The sequence below is a fragment of the Procambarus clarkii genome, chromosome 86 (assembly GCF_040958095.1).
Source record: "Procambarus clarkii isolate CNS0578487 chromosome 86, FALCON_Pclarkii_2.0, whole genome shotgun sequence".
Taxonomy (NCBI): Eukaryota; Metazoa; Arthropoda; class Malacostraca; order Decapoda; family Cambaridae; genus Procambarus; species Procambarus clarkii.
Genome location: NC_091235.1, coordinates 7737288 through 7754398, shown reverse-complemented (window position 1 = coordinate 7754398; position 17111 = coordinate 7737288). Strand labels below are relative to the sequence as shown.

The 17111-nt window shown below is 42.8% G+C and overlaps 1 protein-coding gene across 1 annotated transcript in view; it reads right to left on the bottom strand.

Moving 5' to 3' along the window:
* Positions 1-17111, bottom strand: part of LOC138358833 (SEC14 domain and spectrin repeat-containing protein 1-B) — a gene marked incomplete at its 3' end in the record, with an annotated part of 103471 nt that overhangs the window by 67091 nt on the left and 19269 nt on the right.

Here is a 17111-nt window from a genome sequence, read left to right as displayed (position 1 = left end):
GAGCTCAACATCCGCAAGCACAACTAGGCAAGTACAAGTACACACACACACACACACACACACACACACACACACACACACACACACACACACACACAGGGGCAAGATAAGTTACTCATGAGATCCTATCAAGCTGTTGGCAAGATTTCCATGCAATTCGCGATTTGTCAGAAACGTATGTTACCGTTTGCAAAACTATTATAAAATTAAAACAACATTATCATGACTATACCGCTGTAAGTACTTAAGTTATTAAAAACTATATATATCTATAAAGAACTCTGCGCTTAGCTTATAAAGAGAAAAAAAAGCAAGTTAATGTGAAAGGGAATTTGATGAACATGTGTGGGAGGAAAGGGGGGAGAAATAGGGACTTGCTTTACAGAATGTGCGTCACCTGACTGACATTAGTGTTCAGTGTGTGCTAGAGTAATAGTACAATTATTTGGAAAAAAAGGTTATGTGACGAACGAATACTTATGTAGCCCGTTTTCTCCATTTGACACCAAGTACAAAATCTAACGTGGTAGCCTAACTAGAAACTCACGAGCCCAATGTTTTCGCGAACGTTCCCAACGTCGAAAACTGTCGTACTAAAGAGCCCTAACCTAGCCAACCAAAGGATCCACGAACAGAAAACCGGGACATTATGTCAATCTAGAGAGTCGCTCCCATTTTCTAGTACGACAGTTTTTGGCCTTAGATAAAATGTACGTCAAAATGCGACGTACTTTAACGAGAACAAACCCGTCCTCTTACAAATAAGTCACATTTCGATCGTATGCGTTACATAAGGCCAAAAATGGTCGTACTAGAAAATGGAAGCGGCTAGCGAAAGTGACGTACTGTCCCGTTTTCTGTTTTGGGTCCTCTGGTAGGTTAGGAGAGGACACTTTAAATTGATCGTTTTCTAGACGTTGTGAAACTTTAGGAGGACGGGCTGCGAGAACAGGTTGGCCACCCGTCTAACCTAATCAGCCTATGAAAAGAAAACTTTTGTGAACCGTTACTTATCATAACACGTTGCATTTGGTACGCTGGGGCCAGATTCACTCAGCAGTTACGCAAGCACTTACGAACCTGGACATCTTTTCTCAATCTTTGGCGGCTTTGTTTACAATTATTAAACAGTTAATGAGCTCCGAAGCACCAGGAAGCTGTTAATAACAACAGTTGATTGGCAAGTTTTCATGCTTGTAAACTGTTTAATAAATGTATCACAAACCGTCAAAGATTGAGGAAAGATGTACACGTTCGTAAGTATTTGCGTAACTGCTTCGTGAATCTGGCCCCTGGTTACTATAACGTAACGACGTCGTAGTATTTGGGAAGACAGGTTGACTTGTGAGTGACAAGTCCATTGACACCGTGGCCCTGACACGCTGGTCAAACCCGAATAACGGTCCTAAGAGCAAGACCACCAAGCCAATATGGTCAGAGTATTTACAGTATTATTATCTAAGGAATGTTGCTTGTAACTATGTGTGGCAGAGGTAAGAAAACATGGCATTGACTCCCACCATCAATATTTCTAAATCAGTAGAAAATCTAGGCCGCACTCTCGACCGCGTTCTAAACTGATACTACATTGCCGGAACCTAACCTAACCTAACCGAGGTCATACGATAGAAAAAGAGGACATCAATTTTGCGAGCAGCTATTGATTTTTCGTACAGCAGTTTCCGACCTTAGGGGATTTTTATGTCAAAATGCGGTGTACTGTTCGAAAGGAAAATCACCGCCTTGGAGGGGAATGAACGAGCTCCAGCGGCGATATCATCTCTGCCTGTGAACTTTGACTCTGGCACGAGTGAGTGAGTGAGTGAGTGAGTGAGTGAGTGAGTGAGTGAGTGTGTGTGTGTGTGTGTGTGTGTGTGTGTGTGTGTGTGTGTGTGTGTGTGTATGTGTGTAAGCTTGCAGTATGCAGTATCCACTGATAATGTTGGTAATTAGCCTGCTGATCGCCGGTTATTTCAGCTAACTCTGCTTGTCGTGGCCTGTGTGTCGCACTTTTTCACGGAAGAATTTTACAAAAAGATGTATAACCCTACAAAGATCTATGTAGTGGGTAAAACACTTAGATGTAAATCAAGAAAACTGTACTAATTTGGTGTGAAAATTCTAGAAAAAAAAACTTAAAACTATAATAATATCTGGATGCCAACTATAGGATGGTTATAACTTAAAGGAACGACAAGTCACATGACAAAAAAAATCCATTAACTAAGCACTAACTTTCCTTAGAGACAGTATCAGGGTTTCTAGCATACAGTACCACACAAAATATTAAGTAAAATCAAACCTATGATGCCAAGTAAGTCGCTAAATAGCTGGAGATAATTTTCAGAAATAACAAGCCCTTCCCACCCGACATTACAACCACTACTAAACAAAAGACAGTATCAGGGTTTATAGCATACAGTACCACACAAAATATTAAGTAAAATCAAACCTATGATTCCAAGTAAGTCATTAAATAGCTGGAGATAATTTACAGAAATAACAAGCCCTTCCCACCCGACATTACAACCACTACTAAACAAAATATGAGCACTACTGAACCAAGATTACGGGCTCACTATAGCCCGTGCTACATGGAAATTTTGTTCAGAGTAGCCGAATTTAAAACAATAACAACATTACCCAAAATTATCAGCCAATAAAGGGTTGCTAAATCCTCATGTCTTGCGTTGGAGTGGCTAGCTACCAGGCATAAAACCGATCACGATTAATTGCTGATCAACCATTTAACAAGTATTAACTTCTACTCCTGAAAAACATATTGTTATATAATATCTTGCTGGACGTAAGTACAGTTACAGGTCTAAACTTGGCAGCGTTGCATCAGCTGTTGTCTAGACGAGTTGGTCCGACCGTTAAACTTACAAAACTAGAATATGCTTCATAAACATGAATTATTATTCTTAACATATGCTAATTGTGTACACTCTTTGCATAATACTTTTACAGTAGTTATGCCCTATCAAAAGAAAAATGACAACCTGCAAAACAGGATATGCAAATAAAAAAAATAGCCTAACTTCTTGATACATTAGTATACATGTCATGAATCTTATTTGCATATTTATTTTAAATTAAATCGCGAAATTCAAAAATTCAAAATAACTTTACAGCTAAACAGTCTTCTCTTTTAACTCCGTAAATTATCACATATGGAACAATATACATTGGATCATTTTTGCTTAAGGAATTACTGCCTAACTAAATCTAAACTGAAGATAAAATTAGCATGTCTAATTTTTTTGCAAGAATAATAAACAATAAGCAACAAGACTCACAAGACATGCACTAGTATGTATATGGATGAGGCTTCCAGCCCACTCATAACCTATAACATAAACCTGAAGTATCCATGAAGTACCCTGAAGTATCCATGAAGTATCCTGAAGTATCCATGAATAACAGCAAAGATTGACACCTGGCTGTAAACCTGAAGTATCCATAAAGTATCCTGAAGTATCCTCAAGTATCCATGAATATCAGCAAAGGTTGCGACGAGACAACAGCCTAGCAAGAAGGTATTTCTACGCCTTCTTTGCTCGTATCTGCCACCTAGGTCACTTTAGTCATTTGTGGACAGATAGTGTTACCTTAACCCTTGTAACCTCATTAACTTACTATTTACTCAGTATTTACCTTATTATTAGAAGCAGTAGCCGGCGGTGCCAGGGTCTGTTCCACACCCCACCCCAGCCGGTCGGCCGAGCGGACAGCACACTGGGCTTGTGAGCCTGTGGTCCCGGGTTCGATCCCGAGCGCCGGCGAGAAACAATGGGCAGAGTTTCTTTCACCCTATGCCCCTATTACCTAGCAGTAAAATAGGTACCTGGGTGTTAGTCAGCTGTCACGGGCACTGGGGGTGGAGGCCTGGTCGAGGACCGGGCCGCGGGGACACTAAAGCCCCGAAATCATCTCAAGATAACCCCCTCTATCTCCCCTCTCTCCCTGTGAAAATATAATATTACGATGAGGAAAGTCCACCACGGGCTCACCATAGCCCGTGCTACTTGGAACTTTTCGTTCCAAGTCGCTGAATTTAAAATAACATCAAAATACAATGAGGAAAATTTTTATAAAATCCATATGGAACACAAATTCCCGATTTTAGACCGTCAAAATCGCAGAGGGGTCACTGTCTGAGCCGATATTTCTTAGGGAGGCAATGTGGCAGATCCTGACTTACCTATGAATCATATACCAAGTGGCTTGAAAAACCGGGTGAAGCTAGCCCCAAACTTGCAAGAAACCCATTCTCGATTATATAGATTTTACTTATTAACAGGTATATCCTATTTTTCTTTCTCGAATCCCTAAAACATTCAACTTAATAACAAAAGATAATAATCAACGAGTAGTTTTTCAACAATTAAAAATGTGAACCATGCAAAATTGTCATGCAATAAAGTTGAAACTGTGTATACTAACTACTGTCAGTAACAAGAGGCTTCAGTATTGCTGTAGTAGTGAATACGACGACTTAAGTATTCATATCGTGGCGACATAATCATCCTCATAACACGGAAACTCAAGCCTAGACAACACTGGCATTTGTTTCCACACGGAGTTAATGTTAGTGAAAATAGTAATAGTTTAAAAAAAAAAAAAAAAAAAAAAAAAAAAAAAAAAAAAAAGTACGTGGAAACCGGCTGAAATTCGCTTCAACGTGAATTTCCACGATTAATTTTCATATAATAGTGTCTTTTAATCAAAGAATGAGCCGACTGTGCCGTTAAACAATGGTAAGTGCCGTAACGGCGTGATTCGTTGCTAGAATTGTCAAGAAGGACAACCTGACAACGACTTCCCACGCCACAAACCCCAGGACTACCAACGATAGTCTCCAGTAACTTTCCCACGGCCTAGCATCCCCACTCCTGGCTATAACGTGTCTCATCCCACCCTCACACCGTCTAAAAATGAGGCCCAACACTCTTAATGATGCTCTTATGATGCCCCTCTCCGGTATCAATGAATGATACCAGAGATGATATTATTATAGATTCAGCTACTCGGAACAAGTTCCAAGTAGCATGGGCTATGGTGAGCCCCTAGCTTACCTGGCATAGGAGCCGGGCAAGTAGCACGGGCTATGGTGAGCCCGTAGTGAACTTACCTAGCACAGGAGCGGTGCTGGGTGATACCAGAGAGGAGTATGGCAGAGTACCGGCATAATGAACACATCAGACAAGCTCTCTTGCATTACGCCTCAAGCCGCCACAATTGGTAACGTGTCTGGCTCAGTCTAGCCTTAGTGATATTAGTGTCACAAGCGTTTAATATATCTTAAGAGCCAGACAACGTGTGTTGAGTTAAGTTCCTGAGGTGGAGCAATTACTAGTCACTGCTCGCCGAGACTAAGGTAATATTCAGTGTGGAAGCTGTACATGTGGTTGGTGTCCGGAATGTATATTGCTTACAACTGTCCGTCTTAGTAGTACCTGAAGCGTTTGATCTTGCAACGATACCATAGCCCGAGATGCTTATAGATGCATTCCAACCGGTGGGTCGCGACCCTCAGGGGGGGGGGGAGGGAGGGGCTTTTCTGTACTCTCACAGATTACGTCTGAATTTGGCCGTTAGCCCGTATGGACGTAATGGACGTAATTTGGAAATAAAAAGTAACTGAAAATAAATTTTCGTATTTTTTTTTTTTTTCCAAACAGCAAGTTGAGGGTTCTCTGATAGGTTAGGAGGGCAGGAAGTTCTCCTAAGGTTTCAAAACGTCAAGAAAACCGTTTTATTGAAAGTTTCCTCTCCTTAACTAACCTAATAATTACGGGTTATTCATGCCCGTGCCATCTCTTGGGTGGCTTAATCTTTATCAATCAACTGAGTAAGCCAGAGGACTCAACAGAAAACGGGACAATACGTCACTTTCGTGAGCAGATTTCATTTCAAATTACGTCCATTTTTTGGCTATAGCGCGCATACAGACGAAAAGCGACGTTATTTCAAGAGGACGGGTTGGAGTATTAGAAAATACGGCCGTTTCGGAATAACGTTGGAATCCAAACTGCAGCCGTTTGCATAATTGATGGATATTGCGAGCTAATGATCACTGATTACGTCCAATTTTTTCTTGGTGGTGGCCAGCGTTTGACCATCGACGAGGCAGTAAATATTTTAACATAAGACAAAAATAAACTGTTGAAAGAATATTGGCCTATAGGAGGCAGCTCCTATTTATAGGAGCTGCCTCCCCAAACTATACAAGTTAAACTTCGCTGGAAGCACTATAGGGATTATATATAGATTATGTATCCCCGATAATTTGTTACAAAAATCAACAACTCTTATTAACAAACTATTATTTACCCAGATCTTTTCTGTACCTAAAATTATCTTACAAATGTGAGGCTATACCGGAGTCTGCTAGCTGCAGTCCGTCATGTGTGTAGCTTTCCATCTTCCTTGAACCTGACCATCATCCATATAAATGTTTTTATAATATACAACATATCCATAGATGGTATATTATTACAAGATAATTATCTAATAAACCCTGACACAGCACCGCTCCTGTGCCAGCTAAGTCCACTACGGGCTCACCATATCCCGTGCTACTTGGAACTGGTTCCGATTAGCTGAATCTATAACAACAACATCTAATATCTGTACAAGCCTCTCCACAACCACCCCTAAAACACCATCTCTTACATACGGTTACAATCATATCCAGCTTAATTACTGTCTAGAAGATGCTCCTGGAATGTTAATGAAAGGCCAGGCTTACTGCTTACCGCTTATCACGCCCAGGGATGTCCTCAGACAACATAGATGGATAGAAGCACTCCGCTCACAAGTACATTTCAACATGTATACTACCCAGAGCGCAACTCAAGTTCAAGTATATTTATTGAGACAAGAAAGAAATACCTCTCAAAGGGATAGAGTAGCTTAGGCTATTTCTACCCCCCCCCCCCCCCAGTCCCTCCATAGTCTACCGAGACTGCTGGATGCCTACTACTACTACAGAAGATATATATATATATTATATATATATATATATATATTATATATATATGTCGTACCTAGTAGCCAGAACTCACTTCTCAGCCTACTATGCAAGGCCCGATTTGCCTAATAAGCCTAGTTTTCATGAATTAATGTTTTTTTCGACTACCTAACCTACCTAACCTAACCTAACCAAACGTTTTCGGCTACCTAACCTAACCTAACCTATAAAGATAGGTTAGGTTAGGTTAGGTAGGGTTGGTTAGGTTCGGTCATATATCTACGTTAATTTTAACTTCAATAAAAACAAATTGACCTCATACACAATGAAATGGGTAGCTTTATCATTTCATAAGAAAAAAATTGAGAAAATATATTAATTCAGTAAAACTTGGCTTATTAGGCAAATCGGGCTTTGCATAGTAGGCTGAGAAGTGAGTTCTGGCTACTAGGTACGACATATATATATATATATATATATGTCGTACCTAGTAGCCAGAACGCACTTCTCAGCCTACTATGCAAGGCCCGATTTGCCTAATAAGTCAACTTTTCATGAATTAATATATTTTCTCAAATTTTTTTCTTATGAAATGATAAAGCTACCCATTTCATTATGTATGAGGTCAATTTTTTTATTGGAGTTAAAATTAACGTAGATATATGACCGAACCTAACCAACCCTACCTAACCTAACCTATCCCTATAGGTTAGGTTAGGTTAGGTAGCCGAAAAAGTTAGGTTAGGTAGTCGAAAAACAATTAATTCATGAAAAGTTGGCCGAAGTGGCCAATCATTAGCCAGATACCCACACCCACGTACAGACTGGCGAAGCGATTCAACGGCCTGCTGACTCCTTATGTTCCTTGCGCCTTCAGCCTGAAGTCTCCAAAGGAATTTGTTGACTTACTGCGGGGCACACGGGCCACAGGGATAAGAGCCGCGTTGGACGTAGAATCGCTGTTTACCAACGTACCTGTGGACGAGACAATCGGAATGATAGCCGACAGAGTGTATCGTGATCCAGCCTGTACTCCTCTTGACATACCAGAAAATATTCTGAGGAAACTACTCCAAGCTTGTACTAAAGAGGCACCCTTCTTGAGCCCGGATGGGCACATGTATAAGCAAGTAGATGGGGTCGCCATGGGTTCTCCCCTAGGTGTCCTGTTTGCAAACTTCTACATGGGTACCATCGAGCAAAAAGTCTTAGTCGACATGAACTTGAAACCGGCCATATACTGCAGGTATGTTGACGACATTTTTGCACAGGTACCTGATGTCAGACATCTGCAGGAGCTGAAGGAGGCATTTGAGCAGAGTTCCGTGCTGCGTTTCACTTACGAGATGGAAAAGGATGGGAAGCTGCCCTTTCTAGATGTAACAGTCATGGAAAAGGGCGGAGGTTTCCACACTGCAGTCTACACTAAGGAAACAAACATAGGAATGTGCCTAAATGCCAACAGCGACTGCCCAGACAGGTACAAGAGGAGTGTTGTTAACGCATATGTCGACCGTACTCTCAGCCACAGCTCAGAATGGAAGCAAGTCGACGAAGAACTCTGTAGGGTAAGGCAGGTCCTAGTCAATAACGGCTTCTCCAATGGTTTCGTCGAAGACATCATAAGAAGGAAAGTGAAAAGCCATGCAACCTCTGAAGAGAAAACTAACACAACACCTATACCCCCTACTAGACTATTTTACAGGAACTTCTTTTCCACAGCTCATAAAACGGAGGAAAGGGTCCTGAAAGATATTGTTAATAGAAACGTTATCCCTACAGACAAAAATCAGAGGATACAACTGACGATTTACTATAAAACCAGAAAAACGGCCAGCCTACTCATGAGAAACTCTCCAGACACAAAACAGAACGCTTTAAAAGAGACTAACGTCGTCTATGCCTTCATATGCCCACTTGGGGACTGTAAGCTCCAAAAAACCCAGTATATAGGCAAGACAACAACATCTCTTTCTAGGCGTTTAACGATGCATAAGCAACAGGGCTCCATTAAGGAACATATAATCTCTTCCCATAACCAAACCATCGCCAGAGAAATCCTAGTAAACAACACAGAAATCATCGATAGATACAGCGATAGCAGGCGGCTTGACGTTTGCGAGGCACTACACATCAAGAAGTCAACACCAGCAATCAACAACCAATTATTGCACAACTATATTCTACCCACCTCAAGACTCCGCTCCAATATAGAAGCATCAAGAAATATGGACCAATAGGCTTTCTACAAACACTTCTATTCAATATCCATTGTTTCGTGTTCTGTCTTGTGTTGATGAAATTAATACCCTATTAATACCACACTTTGTTCTGTCTTGTGTTAATGCCACATCACCCCTTCCACCTCACTCAAATGTAGATATAAAATCGGAGATACGTAAGTTCTATTCAGTTGTGTATTTGTGAACTAAAGTCTTTGAAAATGTAATAAGTTTTACGAAACGCGCCCGTGTCGCGTCAGACTAGAAATAAAAATGAATTTTGGAGAATTGATTTTTGATTTACCTCCAACAGTGAAGCGTAATGTACGAAAGATTGAGAAAATTCGTGTTAGAATTATTAATCTTACTTTTTCGGTCATATTTAATAATATATGTCTACAGGAAAGACTGCTACCAAAATATACTAATATACACATATATATATACACATATATATATATACACATATATATATATATATATATACACATATATACACACATATATATACACATATATATACACACATATATATACACACATATATACACATATTATATATTTATTTCTAGAGGTCAAGTCGTTGAGGGAGCAGGAGTGAGCTGCCAGGGGCCCAGGAGGGCCAGGCCAAGCCGCTGGAACTGGCCGTACATGGTGGCATCAGAGGGGATGTGGGTCAGCCAGGGTCCACCACCTCCCTAGCCCGGTCCTTCCATCACCTGCCCTCCTCCTCCTCCTCCTCCTCTCCCTCACCTGCCATCCACCTCTCCCTTACCATCCGCCCTCCTGTTGCTTCTACCTCACCTGCCCGGCTCCTACTACTACTACTACTACTCCCTCACCTGCCTAATACAGCCTAATACACTGCAGCTGGCTGGGGACCTGAGAAGACTACAACATTCCCTCTATTCCAGGCTCTGCCAGGATGTGACACCGTGTCCAGCTTTGCTGGAAACAATAAGACAACTTGGTGGAAAGTGTGAATGTGCTGCCGTAACAAGAGGCGCTAAGGAAGCTGTCCTCGGCACCCAGTGATATACAGGCGTCATGCATACCATCGGAGGTTCATTACTCTTCTATGAGAGAACCACCACGCGCACAGACAATGACAAGACGAGTCAGAAGCTCTACAGGAAGAACAACAATGTGCAGCTCATACTCCCATACAAGGCAGCTCTGGGGAAGGATGTCGAGAGCGCGGCCAATACCAACTAAGATATGAACTATCTCAACCTGAAGGATAGTAAGATCTGTGAACCGACTCGTGTTTATGGCAACTGTTTTGTTGAAAATGGACGTAACTGCCATCCTGTCAGGATTTATGAAGCATTTTGGTGTTTAATTGCGAAACCTGTTTATCTTTCATCAGTTATTGCGAATTATTTTGCACCTACTATAAGGTTTAATCTCAGAAGCAGTTTGAGGATGTCTATGCAAATAATAACCATGGATTGTGAAGTTTTCAAGCTAGTAAACTATTTATTACAGACCAAGTCGTCATGATCAAGGAAAGATGAACAGGTTTCTACATCATGGGAAGATGTCCAGGCTTCATGAGTGAACACGTAAATGTTTGATGACTCCTGACCGTGTAGTACATCTGCTCGTTACATACTGGTCTACACACGTGCCTAATTCGGGGTTCTAATCGCTGCACAACAGTTTAAAACTGCCGCCCCACTGCAACCAGGGACCCATAAACTTACCGGCCCCTCCAGTACACTCGGTGTATACTGGCCTCACTTAAACCCCCCCCCCCCCACACACACCAATACTTACACTAACAGGAGCCCCCACCCCCCTTCCCCAGATAATACTTACCCTATATGTTGCCCCAGCCCCTCCCCTTGGTCCTACCACCCTTTCCCCTCGGCCCCGTATATCACCACAGGTTATAATCAAGGACTAACACCACAACGCCAATCGTTTATCATAATTTGGGCCGAGTGCCCAGAAAAGTTTAAGTGTTGACCCAGGAGCGTGTGGGGGTGGGGGGGGAGGCAGTAAGTGTTGACCATAACGATCCATTCTCTTCACTAATTCATGATCCAATGCCTACTAATTCATAGCCTACTCCCAACCAACAAGTAACCCCTCGCACCTTCCCTCCCCTTTACCACACACACCACCACTACCTCACTGCCCTCCACTCCCGGACTCTTTCATACTCCCAATCCCCGATCCGTTCCGTACCTATTGAACCTGAAACCAGCCCAGTATCCAACCCTCAGGCTGGGAGCTGCCCATATGGAGAGCAGAGTATCAATGTAGAGCTTGAAAATCTGGTACACAAATGTTGATAGACTGTCAAACAAAGAGGATGAACCGATAACATGGACCGATGAAACAAACCAATATAATAGCAATATTAGAAACTGAATTAAATACAGTTTCACCAATGCAATATTCTCGAAGCAATATCAGATAGTAAGTAGGGAAAGAAAGCATAAGGGAAGAGGGGAAATGGCACTGCTGCTTATACGAGACGGTAGGTTTGAGATGATCACTTTAAACAAACATGCCAGAAACGCAGACTGTCATACATATCATTTCAATAGTAGAAAAACAAGTGGTTGTAGCTGTATTTTACAATCCCCCAGAGCTTGCATACATACTATGTAAAATGCAACTGAATTATCCCACAGGTTGAAGGCAAAGCTACTAGTAATGGAAGATTTCAATCACAGGCAAATTCACTAGGAATCAGTTTATCTGCCGAACATAAATGTGGAGAACAAAGCTGGTAGAAGTTGCAGAAAGGAACTTCCTTACATAAAATGCTAAATACGAAACACGGAGACGAGGGAGAGACCAACCTGCAAGACTGTCCTTAGTCCTCACACAAAGCAAAAAGGATGTTGCTAACATTGAGCATTAATGCCATTGGGGGCAATCGACCATTGTGTACTTATCTTTGATTATGTAGCTTCTAGAAAGCTAGAAACTAGCTTTCCATAAAGGCGAGTACCACAAGGTTAAAAATTGTAGAATGGCATGGAAAACAGAACCAAGAAAAAACACTAGACATTATGGACTTTGCCCATGGTTTAATATACAATGCTTAGAGGTGAAAAGGGGAAGTAAGAGAGCTTGGAAAAAATATAAAGAGCACAGAACAGGGGAAAAATACAACATGTGTACAAGATAGGAATGAATACACAGGAATTTGGAGAGCAGCACAGCATTATGAGAATGATTTAGCATCCAAAGCCAAGGGTCAGCTTAAACTACTATATACCCACATGAGGAGGAAGACCTCAGAATAAAAAAGGAGGCTACTCAGAGAATGGTAAGGAAGTGCCATGAAAATGAAAGCTTCCATGAAGTTTTTAAGATTGAACCAGAACTGTCCTCAGAGCTACGACTGTTTATGGAACATGTGCTACCAGAAGAAAGACTGATCGAAATGGAAGTAACACCAAAGGAAGTAAAGAAACAATTAGAGGAGCTGGATATGATGAAAGTCACAGGCCTTAACAAGGTCTCACTATGGATCCTAAGAGAGGCAGCTGCAACACTGTGTACTCCTGGCTATAGTCTTCAACTCCTCACTAGAAATAGGGAAACTTCCTGACATTTAGACAGTGGCAAATATGGTACCTCTACACAAGAAAAGAGTAAGACGAGAACCACTGAGCTACATACCGGTGTCATTAACAAACATTCCCTGTAAGATATTAGGAAGACTGAGCAAACCATTCGAGACAATGAGGTGACTTGTACCAGAGTTTAAATGATTCCCAGACACTCATTTGGGAATCCTTAGAACACTGGCTACTAGACTAACCCTGACAACCCGTCCTCTTAAAAATACTGTCGCTTTTCGCTGGTATGCGGGCTATGGCCAAAAATGGACGTAATTTGAATTGAAATCTGATCACGAAAGTGACGTACTGTCCCGTTTTCTGTTTGAGTCGTCCGGCTTACTCGGCAAGGTTAGGAGAAGAAACTTTCAATTAACGATTTTCATAACGATTTGAAGCTTTATGAGAATTTCCTGCCCTCCTAACCTACCAGAGGACCCTTAACTTACTGTTGTTGAAAAAAAAATTCCAAATTTTAATTTTTTCATTTTCAAATTACGTCCATTTTTGGGCAAATGTCCAAAAGCGACGATATTTTTAAGAGGACAGATTGTTGACCTTTTGAGGACATGAGGTGGAGCAAGAGTACCTCAAATACAGTAGAGGATGAAGGGAAGGCAACTGCCAACTTCTGACTTAAGAGTGGACATAACTGGGGATCCAACACCAGAGGCACACATCAGCAGGATAACGAGGGCAGCATATGCCACACTGGCAAACGTCTCGTTATCCTTCACCAACTTGGACGAAGATCCCTTCCGAGCGCTGTATACATGCTTTGTCAGACTTATTATTAAGAATGCTGCTCCAGCATGAAACCCTTACCTAAAGAAACAAACAAATCTAGTTATAAATTCCCAAGTGTGCAACAAGGCTCGTTCCTGCGCTAAGGGGAGTGAACTATGAGGAAAGACTGAGGGAAGTGGACCTCACTACACTGGAAGAGAGGAGGAAGAGGGGCAGATATGATAATGACGTACAAGATACTAAGGGGGGATTAACAAAGTAGATACAGAAGCAGAACTGGAAACACAGTTGAGTCTAAGAGCAGTCCGTCCTCTTCAACTTTTGAGCGTTCACAACGTCACAAAACTGACGTACTAAATTACCCGAACCTAACCTAGCCGAGGACCCACAAATAGAAAACTGGGGCCAGATTCACGAAGCAGTTACGCAAGTACTTACGAACATGTACATCCTTCCTCAATCTTTGATGCCTTTGGTTACATTTATTAAACAGTTTACAAGCATGAAGCCTCCCAATCAACGATTGTTATTGTTATAAACAGCCTCCTGGTGCTTCGGAGCTCATTAACTGTTTAATTATTGTAAACAAAGCCGCCAAAGATTGAGAAAAGACGTACAGGTTCGTAAGTGCTTGCGTAACTGCTTTGTGAATCCAGATCCTGGACGACATTTTAAGAGCCGCTATACAGCATAGACAACTTCAGTATGAGAAAGCCTTCATTTTTACTAATACGTCGCATTTTGGACGGATTTGTCAATTCCGTAAACAAATGCGACTTATTAAGGGAGTGGAAGGGCTCCATAGAGATGTCAGGACTTGATTAGTCAGAGTCGTAAATAGGTGGAACGGACAAGATAAAAGTTGTCGAAGCCAATCGATACAGTTTTAAACGTATATATAAGAAAAACGAGCGAGTCAATGCACTGAACTAATGTTGGAAAGGCGGGGCTTAAGAGCAGATGTTCGACCCTGCGAGCACATCTAGGTGAGCACACACACACACACACACAAGCCTGTGCACACACATGACACACTCGTCCTAGATAATCTTCCAGACACCTGTTGCACACCTGTTGGCGAGTGGAGGTCCCCCCCCCCTTTTACACACTCAACCATGAGCCTCCCCCCACCTCCCTCCCTCCACCTTCACCCCCGTCCACACACGCTGCGGGCTGCACACACACACATCCACGAACACCCACACCCTTGCGTGGCCTGGTGGCTGAGTGGATAGCGCTCGGCATTCGTAATCCTAGGGTCCAGGGATCGATCCCCGACGATGGCGGAAACAATTGGACAGATTTTCTTTCACCCTGATGCTCCTGTTCGCCTAGCAATAAATAGATGCCTGGGAGTTAGACAGCTTTTACGGGCTGCTTCCTGTGTGTGTGTGTGTGTGTGTGTGTGTGTGTGTGTGTGTGTGTGTGTGTGTGTGTGTGTGTGTGTGTGTGACAAAAAAAAAATGATTGACAGTTGAGAGGCGGACCGAAAGAGACAGATCAACCCCCCACGCAAGCACTACTAGGCGAGTACACACACACACACACACACACACACACACACACACAGACAGAGGAACAACAGAGGGTGAAGAAGACAACAGGGACCTGCAGGCCTTCACTATACCAGCCGCAACTGTCAACATTCCGGAAACTGTACCACAACAATATTGCAATGGCTTGCTGGAGCTGAAGTGCCGCTCGCTGCCGACACACACACCAGCAGCGACACATACAAGTAGCGGCAAGGAGGAAAAGCAGGATACAGCGAGATACAGCAAAATACAGAGAACTTCACCTGTCGCCAGGGAAGGATGCGTGGCAACCACAATAGGGAAAAGCGAGGGGCGGGATGTTTTGAAGACTGTATGGCAACATTCACTAATAATATACAATGGCACCAGAATGATCATTTGCAGAGCGGCGGACCAGTTAGAGCGCTCTATAGGAGACAATTGGTATAGAATGTTGCCGCTAGAGCGACACTAGTGAGGAGCATAATACAAGGGCTGTAGAGGCTTGCGAAACACACCGCGCCATAAGTGGTCCTAGAGCAAATATTAGCAAGATAATGCTATACGTGAACTGAAAGAAGTATATGATAACTGTGAAGAACAAAGGACACTGGCCCGACAGGTGTTTGTAACTCAGGTGTGTGGAACTCAGATGTGTGTGTGTGTGTGTGTGTGTGTGTGTGTGTGTGTGTGTGTGTGTGTGTGTGTGTGTGTGTGTGTGTGTGTGTGTGACACTGTCTCTTCTAGCGACGTAAGGTCCAGCTCTCAGTCTTCATACTCAATCCCTTGTTATTCTGTGACAAGTCTCCTTGCAAACCTTTGTACCTTTTCTAGTTTGTTTATGTTCTTTTTGAGTTCTTGAGTGCCACGAGGGTGCGGCATACTCCAGAACTGCTCTCACGTTGATGGCCTCATTAATACAAGTAATTTCTTTTTTAGGTTCCTAAATGATATTTTGAGTTTTGTCAGAGTATGCCGTTGATATTCTTGTGTAAATTATAGTGTGTGCGTGTCCCTGGAGTTAGACAATCCACTCCTAAGTCTTTGTCTCATGTTACAGGAAGGTAGAAATGAAGTCTATTGTGAAGTAGAGATTGAATGGTGGAGAGGTGCTAGTAGAAAGAGGACGGCTGGAGAACAGAGGGCTAGCATCCAGAGAGACCAGAATGAGAGGATGGAAGTCAAAGCAGTGCTGTGGATGCATGTCTATGTATTTTCCTTCTAGAGCCTCTTAGGGCCTAGACACCCGGGTATGGCTGGTGGGGAGCATGTTGTTGTTGTTGTTAGAGATTCAGCTACTGGGAACCAAACAGTTGCAAGTAGCACGGGCTATGGTGAGCCCGTAGTGGACTTACCTGGCACAGGAGCGGGACTGTGGTGGAGAGCAGCGGTGGCCCCCTGCGAAGGCAGGTTGTGGCCCCGCGCGCTGGGGACATACTTTCTGATTTTTGTCGGGTCCCATTTATCTCTTCCCATCCTTCCTCTCGCCCTCCCATCACCCACTCCCCTTCCACGCTCCCTCGCGTCACTGTTCCTCTTCTTCACCTCCTCGCTTGCCTCTCACCTTCTCTCACTCACCACAACACAGAAGATCAGGTCGCTCCCCTATGTTCTTTGTTGTTGTTGTTGTTTTAGATTCAGCTCCTCAGAACATGAAGTTCCAGTAGCGCGGGCTATGGCGTGCCCGTAAGTGGAGGCTCTTTGGAGTCATTATCTGTATGACGGCTTATGTTCGTTTATTGGGTGGTTATTGGTTGTGGTTATGCCTCGTATGGGCCAATAGGCCTTCTGCAGTTAGCTTTGTTCGTATGTTCGCTTGTCTCGCTTGCGCCTTAACACACCAGTGGCGCCAACATTAATTATAAGGCAGAGAAAACAATGTATGTGAATTTTACGAATATTTCACTATCATGGGTTGAGGGCATCCCCATTATGGTGCGAGACGGGGGCCGGGAAATCTTGTATCCCATACCTGAATACTCCCACGTATTACACACAGAAATCACAATAGCGTAATACATCAAATGAACAAATCCACAAGAGCCGTGACGAAGATTCGAACCTACGT